This window comes from Crinia signifera, chromosome 2, assembly GCF_055691185.1.
Source record: "Crinia signifera chromosome 2, ASM5569118v1, whole genome shotgun sequence".
In the NCBI taxonomy this organism is placed as follows: Eukaryota; Metazoa; Chordata; class Amphibia; order Anura; family Myobatrachidae; genus Crinia; species Crinia signifera.
In genome coordinates, this window is record NC_139218.1 from 360,617,535 (window position 1) to 360,637,508 (window position 19,974).

At 48.2% G+C, this 19,974-nt stretch overlaps 1 protein-coding gene across 7 annotated transcripts in view; it reads left to right on the forward strand.

Annotated features, from left to right (window-relative positions):
- The window catches only part of ATP8A2 (ATPase phospholipid transporting 8A2), a 683,532-nt gene that overhangs the window by 173,988 nt on the left and 489,570 nt on the right, over window positions 1-19,974 (forward strand). The gene's annotated exons all lie outside the window — the stretch shown is intronic.

A 19,974-nucleotide genomic window follows, 5' to 3' on the forward strand; every position in this document is an offset into this window, starting at 1 on the left:
TTTTTTGCTGTCGCTACAGCCCGGGGGGGGGGGGGGGGAAGGTGTGACACTACTCCCCACCGCCGTGCTTCCGTCATCATCCAGCGGCCGCAGCTGCTCACAAGGTACAGCAAAACAAATATGGCCGCCGCATTTGTGCATATAATATATGTATATATGTGGTGGCCATATTTGTTTTGGGCAATGCTGCCGTTTGTGACCAGGCTGGGCTGCGGCCGCTTGGAACTAAGGTAGGCGTCCCAGCCAGAGGGAAATCTGGTCCGGCCCACCGGGAAATGGCCCTGTTTGCAAATACAGTAGTACAATTTAAACATGCTTGGGATAAGCATATTGATATCCTTACAAAAAAAATAAGGATCAAATATGGTTTGAGGTAACATGTTTAAAAAAAGGGGCAGACTAGATGGGCCAAGTGGTTCTTATCTGCCGACAAATTCTATGTTTCTATGTTTCTAAATATGAAGCATTTCAAGTTGATTGACAGAAAGACAGCATTTGGGGGGTAGTAACTGGACCTTTTCTGTGAATGTCAGGAAATTTGTTCCGATGGTGGGAGGTCTGCGTATGTGCACGCATGTTTTTGCACATTTGCAAGCCGAGGCACGGGGAGGAGGGCTAGAGCAGGGGAACGTAGGCGGGCCCTATGCATGCCGGGGGCAGGAGGTTGAGGTCACATGACATCAGAGGCCATCCCCTCTTCAGCGGAATCTGACGGAAACGCGAGTGGATGTGTTCTCTGGCACATCCCCTTGCATGGTTTGTTTGGCAGGGTGGTGTTAATGTGCTTGCTAAGTAGCGAGTCTTCTCTGCTTAACGAGCCTTACAGAATCAGGCAAGCTACTTTCTAGAACCATTTTGCCTGTCTTCTAGAAAGATTTCTGTGATCTGTCCAAATAGACAGCTTTTTAGGGCTAGAGGTGGCCATACCTCTACATATTTATTGTCCGATCTGGCTGGTTGAAACAAAAGACCCATTGATGGATGAGAGCAAATGCCAGTTGACCATTTGCTTCGAAATGCTGGAAAACTGCCAAAATATAATTAAGATATTACCTGGTTTTTGTTCCAACCAGCCAGATCTGTAGATGTATGGCCAGCTTAGGCTTCCATATCTTCTGAAGTATCCATATTTCCTCGCTGAATAACTAATCAAACTTTTTCTGTTTATTTTTTTCTTAGATGTACTGTAGTTTTCTTGTAAAGGGAAATATTGTGGAATGTATATGTATTAAGTCATTCTGTACACTATTCCTCTAGGGTTGGGTACGTTTTGCCAACTGTGTCCACAGTGTATGACCAACAATGTCGGCATTGGGATCCTGACACAGGCATAAGGCTGCTAATTCGATCAGGCTTAAAGTTGAAACTCCCGCATGGTTAAAATGCTGTAACTAGCATTACACTGGTGTTGGGATCACAGCGCCACCAGTGTCATTCCGCATCACACTTCTTCTAAGCCTGCCCCCAGACTCCCATTGGCTAGGTTTCACAGGAGTCTGAGGCCCGCTTTGATGGACAGTAAAGAAAATGCAGTGTCTGGGGACCTGCAGCCAGCACATATGTTACATCCATCACTGCACAGAGGCGGAACTACCATTGTTGCAGCAGGTGCAGGCAACAATGTTGAGGACTAAGCGGCCCACTGCTTCCCCTGTCACCCACTGTTTTTCCCTGAAACACTGTGCTTCTCCCTGTCACCCACTGCCATGTTGCATATTGTGAACTTGGGTTGGGGTGTAGGAGTCGGGCCCAAATTATATTTTTTCACCTGGGCCCACAACCCGCAAGCTCCTCCACTGTCTCTGCATGTATGTTTGTTTGTGCTGCCCCCTCCCCCCTGTCCTATGTGGTATGAGGTGCAGCCGTCACTGCTAACATTAACCTTAGACATATGTTACTACTGTAATCCCAGTGAGCTCCTGAAGTAAACCTTAGAAGCTTCTGGCTGTCTTTGTGGACCCTTCTAGGACCGTGAATTCTGCCCCTGACCTCAGAGAAGTGCACTATCTGGGGCTTGATGATGAGATTCACAGTGACGTCTCTGTGGCCCCGCACCTGCTGCCTGATGGCCAGACACATACGCACTACTGAACACCTCATTCTCTATTCCGTTCTATACATCCAACACACACACCAAAAGGCATGTTCTTTGTATTACGAGTTATTATTTATTTATTAATTATTAGTTAATTATTTAAATGGCCATTTCACATCAGTGAATGATGGAGTTAAGTTTGCTAGTACTATTCTATTGTGCTCAGTAGAGACCTAGAACTCTATACCCATCGGCATGACCTGACCAACGAACCTGATCCTACTACAATTATATTCCAGTCTATACAGATAAAGAACATTACACCTACACAGTACATGAACACAATGCATTTCTGTCACGCTGATGTGACATAGTCATGTGCTGTCACCATCAAAAAAAGCGAAGGAAATGTTTTTTCTTTACATTTTTAGAAGTGAGCACCTATAATACAATGTGCTCTTGCATAATATAGTAAGGTACAGTATTACAATTGGATTCAACAAGAGTGAACAAAACATAGACAAAACCATGTTGCACCGCTTGTGGGGGCAAATGTGACATGTGCAGAGAGGGTTAAGCCCCATTCATACTAGAGGATATAGTGAAAGATAAAACTCTCAGAAAGGCCTTTCTGAGCGATATTGTTCAGTATATCGTCTAGTGTGTGCACTCAATATCGTTATCGATGCCCGGTTATATTGTTATGTTGCTAGATAATTGCCAATGTTATGAAATTGTATGTTAATTCCCAGGATTCAGTATTCCGACTGTCAGGAGGCATTCTGACAGACAAAGGGCCAGATTCTCTAAGCTTCAAAAGTGATAAAACAGCCAGCCAATCAGCTCCTACCTGCCATGTCACAGACTGTGTTTGAAAAATGTCAGACAGGAGCTGATTGGCTGGCTGTTTATCACTCTCCATTTTATTACTTTTGAAGCCCAAAATCTTGACGGATCATGGTATTTAAACCCTATCCCTCTTGCAGTCTAACCCTACCCCTTCCCTCGCAATCTAACCTTAGCCCACCCCTCTAGCAGCCTAGTGTTCACTTAATGATATCCCTGTCATTATAGAAACATGGAAATAAAGGATGAGATGGCAGATCAGAACCTCTCGGCCAATCCAGTCTGCTTTATTTCATTAATTTTTTTTGGCAATTTCACCCATATTTGTTCTTTTTTGTCTTTTTAATGATATTAATATGCCTATACCCATGTTTAAATTGCTCTAGTGTCTAAGCCTCTACCACCTCTGATGGGAGGCTATTCCACTTACCCACTACTCTTTCTGTGAAGTAATTGTTTCTCAGATTCCCACTGAACCTGCCTACCTGCAGTGTCAGTGCATGTCCTCGTGTTCTACTACTTCCCTTCATTTGAAGAATATCTCCCTCCTGGACCTTGTTAAAACCATTGGGATATGTGAATGTTGCTATCATGTCCCCCCTTTCGCTGCTCTGCTCAAGACTGTACAAATGAAGATACATATCCAGGGGGTATGCAATCCTCCCCAATGGGGGAAATAGCGGCGCAGCCCTATTCAATGCTGACTTTACCGACAGCATTGAAGAGGGATCACGGCAGAACAAGCCAGATTTTAAAAGCTGTCGGGCCCGTTCGGCTGATAACGGCTGTGGATTGTCGCGATCCCGGACGTAGATCGACAATCCACATCCGTTTTCGCGGACACACGCCCCCTTTTCGCCTACATTGAATCCCGCCTGCCGATTTGCTGTTGGGCAAACCGCAAATGGGCCTGGATCATGGTTGTCAGGAGGGATCGACAGCCGTGATCCGGGATTGCGTACACCCCCTTAATCTCTTATCATAAGTTTGGTTATGTAGGCCATGCACCATTTTAATTGTCCTTTGTACAGTCTCTAATTAATTTCTATCCTTCTGGAGATATGGGGTATAAGAATCAGAAAGTGAGAGATTTTGAGAGAATTTTCCCATTTTTTTTAAGTGGCAATTAATGAAATGGCAAAATCAACCTAGTTTTTCAGTGTAAATGATTACTGCTTCAAACAAATGTGAAAACTCTTCCATAATGTCTCACTTTCTGATTCTCACACCCTATTACATTTGACCAATGGCCTCCAGAACTGGACACAGTATTATATATGGGGCCATACCAATGACCTATACAGTGGCATTATTAATTCTACTGATTGCTCTCTCTATACAACCAAGCATCAGACTTGCCTTCCTCATTGTTATGTTACATTGCTTACCTGTCTTCAAGTCACCAGAAATGATGGCTTCTAAATTCCTTTCCTCCTCTGTAGTTATTTTTTTTATGCAAATTCTGTTTTATTGAAGAACAGGCAATATACAGCAGTAGGTATCATTGTACCAATCAAATACAATCATGTAAACTATCACATCAATGATGATAAATTATGTTAAATAGATGATTGAACTGTTAAATACACCTCTAGTCTGCATAACATAGTGCACATTACCAGAATATTTGCTGTATTCACCATGAAACAATATAACATAAAAGAAAAAGTAGGAAGAAAGAGGGAAAGTGGAGCGGGGATTCTCATTACGTCACGTCCGATTGCATTATGGAGGGGGGGGGGGGGTTAGCATGTAGTTCTTATATCTCATAGTTTCTTTAAATTGAAGCCATTCAAACCAGATGGCAGTGAAAAAAAAGTTAAATCTTCCATTGACATGTAGTGGTCAATTCTTTGAAACCATTTGGAGATAGGGGGTTGTATATTAGACCTCCAAGAACATGGGACGGTGGCAGCATTCGTAAAATGTCATAACAAGGAATGCTTAAACTGAAATAAAGGGAAATCCATTAGGTTAAGTAACCAGAACTCTGGAGTCTCTGGTACTGGCAGTCCTGTAATTTGCCTAGTGATCGATTGTACCTGTTGACATAAACTAGCCTATTTTTGGCATTGCCACCAAATGTGAAGGGAGATTCAGCATGAAAAGCCGGCGGTCGGGATCCCGGCGTTCAAAATCCCGAAGCCGGAATCCGACAAGGGGGGGACGTGGATCGCCCCCCCCTTGCGGGCTCGCTACGCTCGGCACACTAATTTATTCTCCCTCCGAGGGTGTCGTGGACCCCCACGGGGGCAGAAAGTGTCGGGATTTCGGCGTTCGGGATTCCGGCGTCGGGATTTTGAACGCCGGGATCCCGACCGCCGGGATTTAAACTGCATCCCATGAAGGGGGTGTTCAAGAATTGACCACATCTCCAACACTGCGCTGACACACTGGGATACATTTGCTGAACATGATCAGGGCATCTATACTATCTGGAAACAATCTTATACTGTGTTGGAGCGAAGGGGAACTAGCAAAAGTGAATTGAAATATACAGGACCATTGCTCGAGGTTAGGTTCCTTATTCAAATAAATATTTTTTTCTACTGTGCCTACTGCGCCTAGAGCAACAAAGGAAATCACAACAATGAGGGATAGTTCAGTCCCTCTACAAAGACAATACAAGAGAAAGAATATGTTGTGCAATCCTAATAGCGCTAATAAATGAAATAAATATTTTCTGCATAATAAGGGAAGTATTCAGTGAGAATACTCGGCATGTGCAGCGAATCCTGTTTAGGATTCGCTGCACAGTCACCGTGTTCCGTAGGGCTGGAGCATTCGCTGCTAGCCCCCCCGGTCACCGTATTCAATGCCGCAGGGGCTCGTTGCCCCTGACGGCGATTTGCCGCAGGGAGCCGGGGGACGGTGGCAGGCAGGGAGATGGAAGCCTCCCTGCCTGCGCCGGACACTGTGGGGCAGAAGCAGGGCTCCCGGGGACACAGAGTAGTGTTAGGGACTTGTCCTATTGAGGTAACATGGACGTGGTGGACAAGCCGATAATAATGGCCATCATTATGCTAATAACCTCAGAAATGCAATATAGCAATAATATTAAAAGGTCTAGCATTTATATTTAGTGTGCACCTGCAAACTCCTCCTCCTGCTTGCTGCACTAGAGGTCTCAGCAGGTAGCACCTCATATGTCCAGGGTGTGCAGTTCAGGGCCCCTCCCCCTAGTTTTAAACATATCAAGGTATCTTTATGTGCTCACTTGTATGCTTGACATTAGCCTTGCATTGGATCCTCTCATAAGGGTTTCTTTCGGCGGAATGATGTAAAGGCGGATCCGATACGATTTCCCGGCGGTCGGGATCCCGACACTGGAATCCCGACCGCCGAAATCCCGACAAGGGGGGGACATGGATCGCCCCCCCTTGCGGGCTCGCTGCGCTCGCCACGCAGCGGGCCCGGTGCCTCGCTACGCTCGGCACGCTATTTTATTCTCCCTCTATGGGTGTCGTGGACACCCACGGAGGGAGAAAGTTTCGGGATTCCAGTGTCGGGATTCCGACCGCCGGGATCCCGACCGCCGGCAAATTAACCGCATCCCGTAAAGGCAGATAGTTAAAAAATAATGGTATTTATTTAAGAAAAGTATAAAAACATATACTTAAAAAAGGGGCATGTATAACCACAAGTAAAATGAATACAGCCCCCTTCTGAATGAAAATAATCCAAAGCGTTTCAACAATGTCTGTCTTTGTCAAGGTGTGGAATTCTTGCATGATAGTAGGTACAGAAGTTCCTCTGTAGCTATGAACCCTGCACCGTCTTCATTAGTATTCTCAGCTTCCCATTGTTCACTTTGTGGACGATCTGGTGTATACCCAGCAGGGGTTAGAGAGAAAAGCAAGCATTACAGTGTATGTCCTCATACTGTGGCTTTAGCCACGTCAAACAGCCCCTCTCAACGCCAGGCCCTGGGCGACTCTGCCGCATTGCGGGTCTTTTTCACTCCAAATGTGCTTCCTATTTAAAAAAAAAAGACAACAAAACTACTTTGTTAGATTGTATTGATCTAATTAAGGGTGCCGGACGGGTTCCCGACAGTCGGGATCCCGACAATCATTTACCCGACGTCGGGATCCCGACTGTCAAAACGCTGACAGCCGGGTGCCCGACGGCCACCCGCTATTTTCCCTCGTGGCGAGCGCAGCGAGCCCGCAAGGGGCTTTTTTGCACTCGCCATGCTGTCTGACTCTGGCCAGTCGGGATCCCGACATCGGGATAATGACTGTCCCATACCACACCCCTAATTAATGGGACACATTTGTATACCAGTGTGGGAATTAGCTTGAGGGCGGGATGCTTTATTCGAAAAATGCGGTAAAAACCCGTACGGCGGCAATACCACATAGAAGCCTATGGGCTTCTTATCGCAACCCCCGCCGCCCCACACAGATGCACGCCCCTCCCGCTCCTAACCTGCATCCGGGCAGCAGCCCGGACCTGTGACCTCTTCCTCCCTAGCCCCTACATCCCCTTGCGGGTGCAGCTGCAGGATCATTAGCCAGCCGAGTAAGGGAGGGAGTGGGACCCGCTGCACATCACAAAGGACAGCTCCTAATGCAAGAGCTGTCCTTTTCAATAATTATCGCATATGTAAGGGGTAAACGGTCATCTGTCAGACCACACTTAGGTCGACTGGCCCCAAGGTCGACAGGGTTAAAGGTCGACATGGGTCAAGGTCGACATGGGTCAAGGTCGACATGACTTAAGATTGATATGGGCCAAGGTCGACATGGGTTTAGATCGACCGTCATTAGATCGACATGAGTTTTTCACTGTTTTTTGAGCCGACGTGACGACAAGCGGTATTTCATGCCCTACCATCCACTAGGGCATGGTGGGAGAATAAAATAGTGTGCCGAGCGTAGCGAGGCACCGTGCCCGAAGCATCGCGAGCGAAGTGAGCGATGCGAGGGGCTGCGGTTCAACTCCAACTGTGTCCATGTCGACTGTGTCGACATTCGGGTAAAAAAAAAACAGTGGAAAAACTCATGTCGACCTAATGACCAGGGCTGTTTTTACAGGGGGACGAACCGTGCAACTGCCCGGGGCGCCGCACGGCTCGTCCCATTTTTTCAATGCTGCCTGCTGCTTGACTGGTGCTTCTGATGAGCCTGGCTGTCAGTGTGTGAGTCTCTATGTGCGCCGCTCGGCGCTCACAGTCACAGCCTCTTGACACTTGAGTCTATATTGAGTGACAGGCAGCTGTGACTGTGAGCACCGATCGGCGCACAGCACAGGGCGGGGATTGGCTGCCTGATGGGTGGAGGCAGAGCATAGAGGGAGCCTTGGAGACCAGGCAGAGTGGACCCGGCGGTGGAGCGCAGCACTGTGTGACTGACAGGTAGTGTAGTGCCTCCCTCCTCCTGCTATTGGATTGGTCACCCAGGGGACCGAGGAGGGATCCGGGCTTATGCGCAGGCTGTCACTCATTGACCAACCCAGCTAGTGTGCACGCTGCGCAGCCTATCACTCACTGCCTCCGAAGGGACAGAGTAGGCTAGAGCAGCAGGCTGATGCTTATTTTCTTGCGCGGTCGGGTTTTAGCGGGTCTTTACTCCGGGCTCCGGCGCCATTTTCTTACTATGCAGTAAGTATGCTGCTCCTCCACCTCCTGCTCAAGAGTCTGGCTTCAGGCTCTGACCATTACCTACCCAACATGCTCCTGTGTGCTGCACACTGCTGCCTCAGCCTGGCTCTGACCATTACCTACACTGCTGCCTCAGCCTGGCTCTGACCATTGCCTACACTGCTGCCTCAGCCTGGCTCTGACCATTGCCTACACTGCTGCCTCAGCCTGGCTCTGACCATTGCCTACACTGCTGCCTCAGCCTGGCTCTGACCATTGCCTACACTGCTGCCTCAGCCTGGCTCTGACCATTGCCTACACTGCTGCCTCAGCCTGGCTCTGACCATTGCCTACACCAGTAGCGTCACTAGGGTTGGTGTCACCCGGTGTAGTAACTCATGGTGTCACCCCCCATTTAAAAAAAATAAAAAAATAAACAAAATTGGGGGCGTGGCTTATCAGAAGGGGGCGTGGTCTGTACCGTGATTGTACTGTGTGCTTGCAGATTGAGTCAGCACACCTATTCTTCCAGTATTATAGCAGTTTATCCGTAATGCTAATTACACCTTATGCCGCAGTGATGCCCATTACACCGCACACCATGATGCCCATTACGCTGCACACCGTAATGTCAATTACACAATACGCTGCACACCGTGATGCCCATTACACTGCACACCATTATGCCCATAATTACGCCACACACACCGTGATGCCAATGACACAAAACGCCACACACCCTGATGCCCATTACACCAAGATGCCAATTACACAATACGCCGCACACTGTGATGCCCATTACACCACGATGCCCATTACACCGTGCACCGTGATGCCAATTACACTGCGCACCATGATGCCCATTACAACACACCGTGATGCCCATTACAACACACACCATGATGCCAATTATGGGGGCCTCGGGCCTAGCGCCCGGCTGTGGTGCCACGGGCCTAGTGCCCGGCTAATTGGCACCACAGGCCTAATGCCCGACCTAGTGGGGCCACCGGGGAGTCCTTGGGCCAGGAGGACCCAACGAAATAAACAAGGGGCCAGGAGGGCCCAACAATTATATGCCCTCGGGCCAAGAGGGCCCGACTATAACGCCCACAGGCCGGAGGGGCCTGAAAGTACCCACGGGCCTAGTGCCCGAAACCTGGTGGTCTAGGGTAGGGGTAGGTGGCCCAAGGGCCGCCTACCTGGGGTTGGGAGAGGCCGCAGGGGGGAGCTTTGTCAGCTCTTCTGCATTCCACCCCTGCTGGCCTCTCCGGTGATGGCCGCCCTCTTCTTTCTTCTGCCGCTGTCCTGGCCAGCGGCGGCGCAGCTTCCTTTCTTCCTCCAGGAGGCGCCGGAGATCTTCTGGCCTCTTCAACGGCCGCCGGAGCTCTTCTCTCCGTCGCCGCCATCCTCTTCCTCCAGCCATCTTCAGCCGGGGCGCTCCCGCGCTCCGCCGGCGTGGGTGCTTCCTCCTTTGCCTCCCGGCGGCGTCTGACATCAGACGCCTGAGGCGGGGCAGAGTACGGCGCGGCGAGCGCTGATTGGCTCGCCGTGGCCGTTTTCTATTGGCTCGCCATTCGGGAGCCGTGATTGGCTCCCAAATGGCGCCAGTGTTTAAACGCAGCGGGTGGCGTTTTACATTGGCGGCAACAAAGGCGCCAATTTCAAATCGCCGCCTCTCTCCTCTGCAGCGTCGCCCCCCGCTTGTAATGTCTGTCAGCGCTGGGATCGGTTCTTTGATCCCAGCGCTATCTGGGGTGACACCTGCAGAGGAGATGGAGCTGTGTCCCCAGTGGGGTGCAGGTGTCACCCCAGAGACTGACACCCGGTTCGGCCCGCACCCCCCGCACCTGCCTAGTGACGCCACTGGCCTACACTGCTGCCTCAGCCTGGCTCTGACCATTGCCTACACTGCTGCCTCAGCCTGGCTCTGACCATTACCTACACTGCTGCCTCAGCCTGGCTCTGACCATTGCCCACACTGCTGCCTCAGCCTGGCTCTGACCATTTTGTTGGTGAGTTAGTACTACTACTAGTAGTATGCTGCACTGCAGCAGATAAGTTATTTCAGTGATGTGGCCCACATGGGATCATTATCATACCGTGTAGCATGATCCATCATGAGCAATTGATATGTGCCATAAAGTATTAGTGGTATTTTTGAGGAAAAATAAATAATTTAAGGGGCATGAATCAGAACTTATTTTTTCATTTGGTGACCAATATCTGGGGTGTAAAGTAGTCTTTTTCTGAAAAGCCACACCCCCTTCCAAAGTACACACCCCTTTCTAAGAGGCCACACCCCTTTCATGGGGGGGGGGGCGCAATTTAGAACTTTGCCCTTGGCACCAAATGGTCTAGAAACGGCCCTGCTAATGACTGTCGACCTAAACCCATGTCGACCATGGCCCATGTCGACCTTAACCCCTTCCCGACATTTGACGTATATATACGTCATGGTCGGGAAGGACTTCCCGACACATGACGTATATATACGTCATGGCTTTAAACTGTCACCGCGTCTATAGACGCGGTGACAGTTTGGAGATGTCTGCTGTCCCTGACAGCAGACATCCCCCCTCGCCGCCCAGGGGGGGCAGGGGTGCCCCCCCCGGTCGGCGATCGCTGCGATTGGCTGTTCAAAAGTGAACAGCCAATTGCAGCGTTTTCTGTGTTACCGGCGGCTAAGCCGCTCGGTAACACAGAGATCGGTGGTGATCGGTGCTGTTAAGTACAGCACCGATCACCACCGAGCGGCAAACCGCCCTCCCACCCGCCCAGCAGCCCGCCCTCCCTCCCGGCAGCCTCCCTCCAGCCCTCCCTCCCACCCAGCCAGCAGCCGCAGCGCCAGCCCCCCTCCCACCCCCCCGCCAGCAGCAGCACAGTTAAATATTTGATTTTGGGTAGAAATTCATTTATATGACCTATATATATATATATATATAAATATAGATATATATATATATATATGTGTATATATGTATATATATATATATATATATATACACATATATATATATATCTCTTATATATTTGGCTACATCTGTCACTCAAAGTGTGTCTGGAGCTGTAACGCTGGGTTGTGGACTTCCATCTTAATTTATAATTGTCATCACCTGTTTTAAACAGGGTAATTGATAAGAAAGGTGTTTAAGCACAGGTGATGGTAATCCATAAATTAAGAAGACCAGAAACAGAGCAATGTGTCCCTCCTGGAGAGGGTCATGTTGGGAGGTATGCACCTCCCTCCCCCCCCCCATTCACGGCATCCCCACGATTAAATGGCACATGCAAAACACTGACATGGCTATGGTCGACTATGAAAAAGGTTGACAAGATTTATTTTTCACTTAATTAATGTTTTCATATTCATTCTCATGTGTCGAAATGGACACCAATGAAGTGCCACACTTATGTCAACATTTACATGTGTTGACCTTTCTGTGTTGATTTTTTCTTGTGGCGATTCGCGGCACCCCCGCGACCCCCCTCCCACGATTTGCAGCACACCCCCCGCAATTCGCGGCACCCCCGGTGACTCCCGCAATTCGCGGCCCCACCCCGTGACACACACCCCCCTCCTGCGATTCGCGGCACCCCGCGACCCCCCCTCCCACGATTTGCGCCAACCCCCCGGGCCCCCCCTCCCGCGGTTCACGGTGCCCCCCACGACCCCCCCTACCGCGATGACCCCCCCTCCTGTCATTGCGGCAACCCCCCGCCCCCGCGACCCACCCTCCCGCGATTCACTGCAACCCCCCGCGCCCCCCCCTCCCACAATTCGCGGCACCCACACCCCCCCCCGCGACCCCCCCTCCCGCAATTCACGGCATCCACCCATGACCCCTCCTCCCGTGATTCGCGGACACCCCTCACCTCCTCCCTCCCCCCCACCCCCGCGCGCGATTCACGGCAACCCCAGGATTAAATGGCACATGCAAAACACTGGCACGGCTATGGTCGACAATGAAAAAGGTTGACATGAGTTTTTGAAGATTTATTTTTCTCTTTTTGAATGTTTTCATATTCATTCTCATGTGTCGACATGGACACTTATGTCAACATTTACATGTGTTGAACTTTCTGTATTGATTTTTTCTTGTGGCGATTCGCGGCACCCCACGTGACCCTCCTCCCGCGATTTGCAGCACACCCCCCGCAATTCGCGGCACCCCCGGTGACTCCCGCGATTCGCGGCCCCACCCCGTGACACCCCTCCTGCGTTTCGCGGCACCCCGCGACCCCCCCTCCCACGATTCGCGCCGGGCCCCCCCTCCCGCGGTTCACGGTGCCCCCCACGACCCCCCCTACCGCGATTCCCCACCCCTGACCCCCCCTCCTGTCATTGCGGCAACCCCCCACCCCCGCGACCCACCCTCCCACGATTCACTGCAACCCCCCGAGCCCCCCCCTCCCACAATTCGCGGCACCCACACCCCCCCCCCCCCGCAATCCCCCCCTCCCGCAATTCACGGCATCCACCCACGACCCCTCCTCCCGTGATTCGCGGACACCCCTCACCTCCTCCCTCCCCCCCACCCCCGCGCGCGATTCACGGCAACCCCCAGGATTAAATGGCACATGCAAAACACTGGCACGGCTATGGTCGACAATGAAAAAGGTTGACATGAGTTTTTGAAGATTTATTTTTCTTTTTTGGAATGTTTTCATATTCATTCTCATGTGTCGACATGGACACCGATGAAGTGCCACACTTACGTCAACATTTACATGTGTTGAACTTTCTGTGTTGATTTTTTCTTGTAGCAATTTTTTTCCAGTGACAACTATGAACTATGTGCACGTCAGCCTACACATCATCAACCAATTCTTTGTATAATATATAACACCTGTTCTGTTTTACTGTAGGTGTTTTAAGTCAGACCTTTTACTGCTACTATTACTGTTTATGTAAATGCATTCTGAATGACAGCAACATCCTACCATCCATCTACAAGAATATATAACCAACTAGGTGATTCATCGCGCCCCGTGCCCCCCCCTCCCGCAATTCACGGACCCCCCGCGCACCCCCCCTCCCGCAATTCGCAACCCCCCCTCGCGCAATTCACGCCCCCTCCCACGCTTTGCGGACCCCCGCCCTCTCCCGCGATTCGCCGACACCTGCGCCCCCCCTCCCGCGATTCATGGCACCCCCCGCGCCCCTCCCGCAATTCACGGCACCCCTAAGCCCCTCTTTAGTCCCCCGTATACTCACACACCCCTATCACTACCCAGCTTCCTGCTCTCCTTAACCGTAACTTCCACCACTCGGGAGTCGCTGACGCTGTTTTGCCCACATGCCCCTATCATGCCTCATAGCCCAGCCTCCTGCTCTCATGCACCCGAACTCCCACCCAGTAGGAGGAGACACTGACTAAGGGCCACCATCCTGTACTGCTACGCTGGACCCTCACCCACTGGCAGAAGCTGCACAGTATCTCCCACCCTCCTCTTTAGTCCCCCTTATGCCCACACACCCCTATCACTACCCAGCCTCCTGTTTTCCTGTGTCGTGACCTCCGCCAGTGGGGAGCCGCTGACTCAGAAACACCCTACTATACTATTGCACACACACACCTAAACAACATGCACACACAGCCCCCCCCCACACCCACAAATGTCACTGTACCATCCACACTATCAATGTACATCTTACTCTGTAACCGCTTTTTAATTAAACAAAACAATACACACCCCCTTCCACATCATGGCCCTTATTCTGGTTGGTGCGGTTGAGCCGCATATGCGGCTCCGACCGCACCAGACGAATCCCCGCCCACCATACGGTTCGCCACGGCCGTCCGTACACGGACGGCTGGCGAACCGCACGAAAATGGTGGAGGCGTACGCCTCCACCATGCTGGGAGCTGCCCCCTGCATTCGATGGTCGACGACCATCGAAGGCAGGACCGCACGCCGCGGCAGCTCCCGCAAGCTGAGACCACACGGACAATCGTCCGTGTGGTAGCTTGTATGGGGGCTGAAAGCTGACATCCGGCGACGTCAGCTTTCCGCCCCCATGAGTGGCGTCATGCCCTCATTACCATGCGTACGCCCCGCGTTTGCATGGGAACGCCCATGAAACGCGGGGCGTACACATAGGGAAATGAGGGGATGAAGCCCCTCACGCCCCTATACGCCCCCTTTGCGGCGTCTAAATTTTTACCACGGAGAATTCCCCTGCACATGCGCAGAGTGACCTCTGCGCATGTGCAGAGAGAAAACATCGGCGGTACGGCCGCACGCGGGCCGTACCGAGCCGATTAGAATAAGGGCCCATATGCTCTCTATTTAACACATTTCACCTATAACTCAAGTTGCAATACAGGCATCTTTCATACAATTCTAACCATCTTTCTCATATGCAAATGTTCACAAATTAAGGGGGCGCAGCCCCTTACGACGGTGTGAAGAGCGCCCGTAGGGCGCGATGAATCACCTAGTATATATATATATATATATATATGTGTGTGTGTATATATATATACACATATATATATATATATATATATACACACACATATATATATATATATATATATATATATATATATATATATATAGAAGGATAAATATAGCGGCACTCTCGGGCTTAAACAAATAATCACTCTTGAAACGAGTTCACTTCAACGTTTCGGTCTTTTTATTTTAAGACCTTCATCAGGAATAAAAAATACACACACCAACACCTCTTAAATACTTTTACAAACTAACAAAAAAAGTGTCTATCAGCTGTGGCCTCCCACTTCCGGTGATGACGTAATTAGCAAAAAGATACGCCTACTTCTGACTTGCACAATCCGGAGTCAGACTCTCAGAACAAAAAAAATGTGTTGTGACCATCACCATGGTAACCTCCTTTGTATACACAAGCATGGATCACCGCAGCTGAAAAAAATGTACAATTCAAACTGTAATATTATAAATAAGGAATTCATTTAAAAGCTTTCAAATCAGTGAAAGACACCGTATCAATATAACTCCAGACCGCATGTATATACATAAAATGACAATTACATTGAATTAATGCTAACTAAATGCCAGCAACATTCATAAAATTGCAACAAGTGATTTTTGTGACATAGTATCACATACACTATCACCCTGTTGCTCCTGTAATTATCAAGTGATACTATGTCACAAAAATCACTTGTTGCAATTTTATGAATGTTGCTGGCATTTAGTTAGCATTAATTCAATGTAATTGTCATTTTATGTATATACATGCGGTCTGGAGTTATATTGATACGGTGTCTTTCACTGATTTGAAAGCTTTTAAATGAATTCCTTATTTATAATATTACAGTTTGAATTGTACATTTTTTTCAGCTGCGGTGATCCATGCTTGTGTATACAAAGGAGGTTACCATGGTGATGGTTACCATGGTGATGGTCACAACACATTTTTTTTGTTCTGAGAGTCTGACTCCGGATTGTGCAAGTCAGAAGTAGGCGTATCTTTTTGCTAATTACGTCATCACCGGAAGTGGGAGGCCACAGCTGATAGACACTTTTTTTGTTAGTTTGTAAAAGTATTTAAGAGGTGTTGGTGTGTGTATTTTTTATTCCTGATGAAGGTCTTAAAATAAAAAGACCGAAACGTTGAAGTGAACTCGTTTCAAGAGTGATTATTTGTTTAAGCCCGAGAGTGCCGCTATATTTATCCTTCTATCTTATCCCTGCATGAAGGCACCCGGCATCAGCATTACAAGGGTTACAGGAGTGCCGGTCGACGCCCGACTATATATATATATACAGTGATCGGTGCTGTTAAGTACAGCACCGATCACCACCGATCGCCAGCCCCCCCCCCCTCCCACCCGGCAGCCCCCCCTCCCACCCACCCGGCTGCCGCAGTGCCAGCACCCCTCCCACCCCCCCACCAGCCGCAGCGCCAGCCCCCCTCCCAAAGCTGGTGAGCAAAATGGGGTCACATGTGGGGGGGTTCCACTGTATTGGTGCTTCGGGGGTCTTGCTAATGCGACATAGCACCCACCTTTCATTCCACCTCCAAAAATCACTCCTTCCCTTCTGAGTCCTGCCATGCACCCAAATGGTATTTTTGGGTCACATATGAGGCATTGCCGTACTCGGGAGAAATTGGGGCACAGATTTTGGGGTGCTTTGTCTCCTTCATTCCTTGCGAAAATGAAAAATTTTGAGCCAGAACTGCATTTTTGTGTAAAAAATTACATTTTTTTACACAAAAATGCAGATCTGGCTCCAAATTTGTCATTTTCACAAGGAATGAAGGAGACAAAGCACCCCAAAATCTGTGCCCCAATTTCTCCTGAGTATGGCAATGCCTCACATGTGACCAAAAAATACCAGTTGGGTGCATGGCAGGACTCAGAAGGGAAGGAGTGATTTTAGGATTTTGCAGCACAGATTCTGGTTGAATGACCCCTGAAGCACCCATACAGTGGAACCCCCCCACAAGTGACCCCATTTTGCAAACTACACCCTTCAGGGAATTCATCAGGGGGTATAGTGTACATTTCAAACCCCCAGGGGTTTCACCAATTTTGATACAACTGAGCTGTGAAAATGAAAAATTTAATTTTTTCATTTTCACAGCCCAGTTGTATCAAAATTGGTGAAACCCCTGGGGGTTTGAAATGTACACTATACCCCTAAATGAATTCCCTGAAGGGTGTAGTTTGCAAAATGGGGTCACTTGTGGGGGAGGTTCCTAACTTTTAGCACTTATGGTGCCTAGAAACCTACATGGTGCCTAAAAAAAAATCTCATAAAAAGGAGGCTCCAAAATCAAGTAGGTGCTCCTTCTATTATGAAGCCTGGGGTTTGGTCAACGTGCACACTAGGGCCACATATAGGATATTTATGAAAACAAAAGAATTGGGGGAATCAATTTTTAGTCACATTTCTCTAGTAAAATCTACTGTATTCGTTAGAAAAATGTATTAAAATTGAAACTCTGCAAAAAAAAAGAAATTTTGAAATTTCACCTACACTTTGTTTTAATTCCTGTGAAACACCTAAAGGGTTAACAAACTTCCAAAATGCTGTTTTGAATACTGTGAGGGGTGCAGTTTTTGAAATGGCATCATTTATGGGGGTGTCTCACATACAAGTCCCTCAAAGTCACATCAGAACTGAACTGGTCCCTAAAAAAATCAGTGTTTGAAATTTTCTTGAAAATTTGAGAATTTGCTATTCATATTTGAAGCCCCCTAGTGTCCAAAAAAATGAGAAGGAGGTTGAAATAATGATGGCAACATAAAGTAGACATATGGTCTTTGTTAGTTATTAACTATTTTGAGTGGTATGATTATTTGTCTCTCAAGCAGAAAATGTGACATTTTGCAAATTGCAAAATTTTCCATTTTTTCACGACATTTTGGTATTTTTCACAAAAAAACACAGACTGTATCGACCCAAATTTACCACTAACTTGAAGTACAATGTGTCACGAGAAAACAATCTCAAAATCACTGGGATAAGTAAAAGCAAAAAAAAGTTATCCCCACTTAAGTGATACATGTCAGATTTGAAAAAAATGGCTCTGTCGGGAAGGCAAAAACTGGCTGTGTCAGGAAGGGGTTAAGTCATGTTGACCTTGACCCATGTCGACCTTTAACCCTGTCGACCTTGGGGCCAGTCAACCTTCCGGGGTCGACTTAATGACTGTAGACCTAAGTCTGGTCTGACAGATGTACCGATTCCATGTTAGGACATATGTGATAATTATCTATGCGGTAGTTAGCGAGTGCGGCGGACTGGGGCTGCGGATGTTACTGCATCCCGCCCTGAATGTGTGTACAAAGTGCTACCATGCAACGGCCAGGCCTAGTTCTATTGTGCTTCATCTGGTTTTGCTGCACAGACATTGTAATGGTTGGCATTACTGCCTCACAGCACCGAGGTCAAGGGTTAGATTCCCACCATGGGCCTAACTGTGTGGAGTTTGTATGTTCTCCATGTGCTTGTGTGGGTTTCCTCCGGTTACTCTGGTTTCCTCCCACAATCCAAAAATATACTGGTCGGTTAATTGGCTCCCAACAAAAATTAACCCTAGAATTATTGTGTGCGTGTACATGTGGTAGGGAATATAGATTGTAAGCTCCACTGGGGCAGGGACTGATGTGAATGTTCAAATATCCTCTGTAAAGCGCTGCGGAATATGTGTGCGCTATATAAATAACTGGTAATAAATAAACCTGCAATATGTGTATGATGCAGAATTTACAGAATCAGGTTGTACAATTCTCCTCCCTCATAGTGTTATGCTGAATGGCATACTGAGGCTAGGTGTAGAAGGACACATGTGTATGTAATGTCTCAAGCCCTATCGGTGTACCTAAACATTGTGAGAATTTAGCAGCCTTAAAAGGATAGGACCGGAGGGGGTCAATAATTTTATAAAAAGATGGACAATTGAAGTGAATCTATGTGGGTGTATGTTGGAGGCTGGACTTCACAACCTAATTCTAATTGTAAGATTTAAATATAAGATATATATATATATATATATATATATATATATATATATATATATATATATATATATATAAAAATGCCGGTATGCACTCTAAACAATCAGAACAAATAATAAACATGCCAAATTAGCATAGGTCAGGCATATCTAAACTATGGCCCTCAAGCTGTTGTAAAACTGCAAGTCATATCATGCCATGCAACAGTTTTTCTATTAGGGAATGCTAAAACTATGGCAAGGCATGCTGGGATGTGTAGTTTTGCAACAGGTGGAGGGCCACAGTTTGGACATGCCTGGCATAGAGTAACACTGAAATTCCTAGAATAACTTTTGGCACAAAAATATGGACTCACCTACCATGACTTGGAGATTTCATCAGGTGGGTTCCTAAAACTCCTAAAGGTGCATACACACTGGGCGTGTTTGCCAGCGTGTATGCACAGCAATGAGAACGGAAAAATCTCTGGTCTGAAAACCGCTTAGTGGATACACACTGATCGATTTTTGCCCATGTAAGCGATTTTTGGTACTCTTTACCTAGAAGGGCGCCCACGATTTTGATCTTGGGCATCGTAAGGAAAAAAAATTGCGTTGGTCGCATCGTATGCGACCAAAAAAATCGCATGCGATGCGACCAATGCGATTACCGTGATTTCTCATAGGGAACAATGTTAAATGTCCCAATTGACCCGATTTTCCATAGGGAACAATGTTAAAAGGCCCACAGAGGCCAAATAGCCACCCTGAAGTGTGAAATGGCCCCCACAATTGTTAACGCCACCCCACGATCAACGTCAACCCAAAGCGTGGCGAGCGCAGCGAGCCCGCGAGGGGCGGCGGTACGCGTCCTACGACCTTTTCATACCCCCACTATCCACGTCGGGTGCATGTAATAGGGTGCAAATTTTTAGACAAAGTCAGAAATCACTTGCGAGTTTTGGTAATTTTCTTTAGCGGTCTAAAAAAAATTTATTGCATCTCGCCCTGTAATTCTGCCCATAGGTGTGAGGAGCAGCGTTAGATCTCTATTACACCGGATTGAGATTATGA